The following is a 5,846-nucleotide window of genomic DNA, read 5'->3' on the forward strand; positions in this document are numbered from 1 at the left end:
CTAACGTGGATAAGGGAAGGATGAGCCAACGTTAGTGACACTCAACTTTGTCACTAACGTTGGAGATGGCTAGCAAGGCCACATTAGAAGCCACGTTAACCTAGTTAAGGTGGACTCTAACGTGGAAAATAGGGGCAATTTGGAACGTTAGTGACAATGGTAAGTGTCACTAATATTCTCGAAGGATGGCAAGCCTACGTTAAAATAGCCACGTTAACTAAGTTAATGTGGGCCCTAACGTAGGGAAGGGGGAGGCTTCTCAACGTTATTGGGAAAGTTGAGTCCCAATAACGTGTGCGAAGGACATAGTGGAAACGTTAGTGGCAACGTTTGTGCCACTAACATTGAGGTTAACCTGGCCTTTAACTTTGGTGAGGAACGTTAGTAAAAAAGGTGATTGTCACTAACGTTCTCGAACCCATATTTTCACTGAACGTTAACACCACTAACTTCCTGAGCCAAAGCCCCTGCCCACTTCATACTTTCTCTCTGCAAGTAAAAGCTAAGCCTAATGAAGAAGAGAACTGCTTCCAACTCAAGATCCAAAGGTCCAAGACTTGAAGAATCAACTAGAAGAACAGAAGAGTAGTATATATAGGAGTATCTTTGAAATATTTTGAGAGTTGGAAATTATAGGGAGACTCTTAGCATAGAACTACTCTTTGTATTTACTTTCTCTACACTTCTAAGTTTTCATGATGTATTATCCATCTTTGTTTTCATTTTCCAGAGCTATGAACAACTAAACCCCTGTCATTGGGTTAGGGAGCTCTGTTGTAATTTGATGGATCAATACTAGTTTTCATTATTCTTCTTCTATCTTTTCTCTTGATTTTACTTGAAAGCTTTCGATCTTCATCCAATTGAGTAGTTATCTTGAAAAAGAAGCTATTCATACTTGGATCTCTTATGAACCTTGAAAGAGGAATGAAGAGATCAAGCTAGAAATGCATATGTGATATGTGACTATAATCCTCTCAACACTTGGTTTGGGAAATGCATGTGGTATAATCAGTGACCATACTTCATCTCTTCTCATGAGCAATTGACCAAGGAATTGGCTATTGATCAAGATTTGAGAGATTGGATTACAAGAAATTGTAATTCAATCACTTAAGATTGCCAAGGAGATCAATGAGTGCATTGATTGAGGAAGAGATGAAAATGAAATTGATCCGGAGAATGCAACATCTCCTAAGCCCAATGAACTCCCCATTTCTGATCTTACCCATTCTCTTTAATTTCTGTTATTTACTTTAATGAGCAATTTCCCCATGCCCATTTACAATTCTGCAATTTACCTTCCGTCATTTACTTTCAGATCTATAATTCTAGCATTTACTTTCCTGTCAATTACCTTCCCGCCATTTTATTTTCTGCAATTCTCAACTCAAATTCTGGATTCGCTCAACTAGAACAGTCCTCTAATTAAAGTTGCTTGATCAATCAATCCTTGTGGGATTCGACCTCACTCTATTGTGAGTTTTTACTTGATGACAAATTCGGTACACTTACCGAAGGGGAATTTGTTGAGAGACAAGTTTTCCGTGCATCAAGTTTATGGTGCCGTTGCCGGGGATTGATTGTGCATCAACAATGATTAGATTGGAGGATAACTAGATTGAGCATTTTATTTTTGTTTGATTTAAATTTCTGTTTGAGTTATTTACTTTCTGTTTTAGATAACTTCTTCCCTTCCCCCTTACTTTTTCTTTGTTATTTACTATTCATCTCACTAACCCACTAGCTGTTTGATATATTGCATCACTCACACTAATAGTAATTCTGACAGATATACTTTCTGCACCTATTCTCTTTGCTTGTACTTGTTGGTTGTATGACAGGGAGAAGAAGCGGGGCTTCAACTTCCTTTGATTCTGAACCTGAGAGAACCTTCCTTAGACTAAGGAGGGAGGCAAGAGAAAAACGTGTAGTTGGTGGTGAAGAAGAGGAGGAACACTTTGAGGAATACTTTGAACCAAACATAGAAGAAAACATGGAAAACCATCATGAAGAAGAGGCTCACAACCATGGCAGAGGAGGTGGAGCAAATCATGCTGGGGAGGATAGAAGAGTTTTAGGCTCTTACATCAATCAAAACCCAGGGAACTATGGAAGTAACATTCAAAAGCCAACCATCCATGCCAACAATTTTGAACTGAAGCTACAGCTCATCACCCTTGTTCAGAACAACTATTCGTTCGGAGGGAGTGTCCAAGAGGACCCCAATCAACATCTAACCACCTTCCTGAGAATATGTGACACAGTGAAGTCTAATGGTGTTCATCCTGACGCCTATAGACTGCTCTTATTTCCATTCTCACTCAGGGATAAGGCAGCTAAGTGGCTGGAGTCTTTCCCAAGGGAGAGCTTAACAACTTGGGAAGACATGGTGAACAATTTCTTAGCAAGATTTTACCCTCCTCAATGAATCAATAGGCTGAGAGCTGAGGTCCAAACTTTCAGGCAACAAGATGGTGAGACTCTATATGAAGCATGGGAGAGGTTTAAAGACTTAACAAGGAGGTGCCCACCAGATATGTTCAACGAATGGGTGCAGCTGCACATTTTCTATGAAGGGCTCTCTTATGAGTCAAAGAAGGCCGTAGACCATTCATCTGGAGGATCTTTGAACAAGAAGAAGACTATTGAGGAAGCCATAGATGTCATTGAAACAGTAGCAGAGAACGACTACTTCTATGCTTCCGAAAGAGGGAACACAAGAGGAGTAATGGATCTAAACAATGTAGATGCTCTGCTGGCCCAAAACAAGCTCATTACCCAGCAGCTGGCTGACCTCACCAAGAAGATGGAGAGGAACCAAGTAGCAGCAGTCTCCACTTCATCAACAACCCAAGAAGGAGTGAATGAAGAAGCAGAGGGTAGTCAGGAGCAAGCCAACTACATTGGGAATTCACCTAGGCAAAACCATGATCCATACTCCAAGACCTACAACCCTGGATGGAGGAATCATCCAAACTTTGGGTGGGGAAATCAACAAGACCAAAGCCTTGATCAAAGACGCCCAAATCCAAACAATGCAGCCACCCAACACTTCACATCTAGACCATATCAATACCCTATAACAACACCTCCCCACATTCATATCAAGGCCAGAATAACCCTACTCAGCCTGACCTGTCATCATTTGATGAAAGAATCTCAAGGATTGAGAATCTACTTGAAGGCCTAAGCAAGGAGATTCAAGACAACAAGGTCTTCAAGGAGGAAGTGCGATCCAGTTTCAAGAACCAGGGAGACACAATCAAGAGGTTGGAATCTCAAGTAGGATATCTCTCTGAGCAAATTCCCAAACCCACAGATGGATTCCCAAGTGACACAGAGAAGAATCCGAGAGGTGAAACAAAGAAGGTTAGATGGGAAGATTGCAAGATGGTCACTATAAGATATAAGGAGACTGAGGACAAGCCAAGCAAGTTGTCAGAACAACCTGAAGATACCTCAGTAGAGGAGGTGGAAAAAGATTACCAAGAACCAGAAATCTCAAAACAGGAGTTGCTGAGACTCTATGCACCTTTTCCCCAACTGCTCAAGGGAGCTGTGGAGAGGAGAATATACTCAAGATTTCTTAACTTATTTGCATCTCTGCATGTGAACATACCATTCATCAAGACTATCCAACAAATGCCTGCATTCATCAAGTACATGAAGGAGTTGCTTTCCAGGAAAAGCTCACTCAAGGGAGGCCAAATTATAGTGATGAACAAGGAGTGCAGTGCCCTCATTCAACCGCAGTTGCCTACAAAAAGAAAAGGTCCAGGGAGTTTTCATGTTCCCTGTGCCATAGGAGAAACAATTTTTGATAGAGCACTCTGCGATTTGGGAGCAAGCATCAACTTAATGCTTCTATCCCTGGTGAAGAGGCTGCAGATCAATGAGATATTGCCCACAGATGTAGTCATCAGGCTGGCTGACAAAACTCAAAAACAAGCAAGAGGGGTGGTGAAAAACGTGTTGTTAAAGGTGGGAAAATACTTTCTTTCCACAGACTTTGTCATCTTGGACATGGAAGAGAGTCACACTCACCCAATCATATTGGGAAGACCATTCCTAGCTACAGCCAGAGCACTCATAGACGTGGAGCGAGGGGAGCTAATATTGAGGATCCATGATGAACAACTCAGCTTCAATGTCTTCAAACTCTCCCAAGAAACTGACCAAGAAAACAAAGAACCAAGCAATGATCATAACATGATGCTGACAGAGGAAACAAGCACTGAGGCACCACCAACACATCTGAGAACCCCACTGAATGATGAACAAGGCAAACAACAATCGTCACAGCTCAAGGAGAAGCTGGAGGAACCTAAACCACCAGAGGCATGTGAAGACAACAACAAAATTCACTTAAAAGAAGAAGTCGCCAAGAACAGGGAAGCATCAAAAGGGACAAAGAAGAAGGTACCAAGGGGGTGGAGGAATAAGAAGATCCCTACGGAAGGCCTCTCTCCAGGAGATAAAGTGATTTCAGCTTACTTCCCAGAATTCCCCTCTAATCTCCCCACTGTACCATCTCAGTTACCTAAGGTCTTCACTATCAACAGAGTCCTTTCCTTGGAACATGTAGAGATCATTGATACAACCAATGGATATAAGTCCAAGGCAAGAGGAGAGGACTTGAAGCATTATCAACCACCCTGATGAAGGAGAAACGTCAAGCTAGTGACGCTAAAGAAGCGCTTCATGGGAGGCAACCCATGTTTTATTAGCTTTTACTAGTGAATAAGTCAATATTCATAAATTCCAACCCAAACTTGGTGAAGTCCTTATATTGCAGTATATAGTGAAGAACAAGTTTGGTGTTCAAAGCATACCAAGAAAGCATGAATGCAACAGAGAGCATTCTAGTCTTGGAGCTTTGAACAGAACTTTTCATCACAATGCTTCAAACTAAGTTTGGTGTCACCCCATGGTGCCACCAAAATGCATAAAGGGATACACAGTTAGTTAGTTAGTTGGAGTTCATGAATAAACAATCTAATCTTTTCTTCTCTTTATTATTTTAGCCGTAAAAATCTAAATTGATTTTTTCTTATGATATTTCTTACTTTTCTTATTTGATCTTTATAGGGAAAGGAAAGGAGCATTGAAAGAGATAGATTGGACAATTAAAGGAAGAAGGTTCGGACACCACAAAAGGAAGGACTATACACTTGTTCTAAAAAGGGAAGTCATTGGAAAATGTTGCCATGCAACATTGAAAAAAATGGGACCCTTGAAGACCGAGCAATCTCCATCATAAAGTGATGATCTTTGTCCTTTCTACATGCACAACTCCAACCGTCCATCAAACAACCACTCCATCAATCCACACCCTCCATTCACTCACAACCTTTCTATAAAAGTGATCCTTGATCCGTACCCTAGCTCCACACTCCACATCCACTCTTCACACCTATCCATTTCGGAGCAAAGTATTTCCTAACCATTTAAACACATTCTCCCTCACCACCTTCATTGCACTCAACCCTAAACAACCAAAAGTCTCCACACTCTTGCCAACTCCATACATTAACCCTCAATCATGGCATCTTCAAGCTCCAAGAGGCAGAAGAGGAAGGAACCAACGGAGAACATTCCCTTCGACGAGAAGAGATTCAAGACTGCCTTCCATGAACGAGAATTTGAGCAGATAGCGCTCAAGAAGATACTGCCCGAGTTAACCTTCCAAATTAATGAAGACGAATGCCCACAAATTCGGGAGAAGATTGAAGAAAGACAGTGGCAATTGCTCACCAATCTAGAAGGGAAGATCAATGTAAACCTCATCAAAGAGTTCTACGCAAATGTGGTCAGAGAAGACAAAACCAGAGCCCCAACCTTCA

At 41.4% G+C, this 5,846-nt stretch overlaps 1 non-coding gene across 1 annotated transcript; it reads right to left on the reverse strand.

The window, feature by feature from the left end:
* Positions 1–2,437: 2,437 nt before the first annotated feature.
* Positions 2,438–2,544, reverse strand: LOC112752356 (small nucleolar RNA R71). Its single transcript, XR_003176796.1, has one exon. It is a non-coding gene; the product is annotated as a small nucleolar RNA R71 (small nucleolar RNA).
* Positions 2,545–5,846: the final 3,302 nt, after the last annotated feature.

This window comes from Arachis hypogaea, chromosome 15, assembly GCF_003086295.3.
Source record: "Arachis hypogaea cultivar Tifrunner chromosome 15, arahy.Tifrunner.gnm2.J5K5, whole genome shotgun sequence".
Lineage (NCBI taxonomy): Eukaryota > Viridiplantae > Streptophyta > Magnoliopsida > Fabales > Fabaceae > Arachis > Arachis hypogaea.